Raw genomic sequence first — 519 nt, forward strand, 5'->3', positions numbered from 1 at the left:
GGAGCTCGATGCTGGGGTCTCCCCCGGCCCCCCCAACCCCGCTTGGTGCTCTGGGGCAGAGCGAAGCAGAGGTCAAGGGACATAGGGATTTGGGGAAGTTTGTATTTCAACAAAATAGTTTGCAGTGACTCCTATATTTACACCTGGGGGAAGGGGGCGGTATTTACATGACCCAGTGGGGCTATATACAGGGGAGGGGGAGATTGGGAAGGAGGGGAGCCGCGGCATTGAAGCCTGCCCTGGCCAAGGGGGCCAGTCCCAGCAGGAGCCCCTGTTTCCCCCCCGCCAGCCCGGGGAGGGGGTGACATGGGCACAACTTCTGCCGGGGGTCAGGTACTGAAAAGAGACGGCAAAGTGCCCTGCGGGGCAGCCAGGCCCCGGGAGCAGCTCAGAGCCAGCTGAGCCGCGGGGAAGAGGGCAGGGGCAGCAGGACCCCAGAGGGTGGGGGGATATGGGGTTGCCCCCCCGGCCGGATTGGGGCCGGTTCCCCCCCCCCTCCAGCAGAGGCTGCACGGGGAG

This window comes from Egretta garzetta, unplaced genomic scaffold (genome assembly GCF_000687185.1).
Source record: "Egretta garzetta isolate BGI_Z169 unplaced genomic scaffold, ASM68718v1 scaffold59, whole genome shotgun sequence".
Classification (NCBI taxonomy): Eukaryota; Metazoa; Chordata; class Aves; order Pelecaniformes; family Ardeidae; genus Egretta; species Egretta garzetta.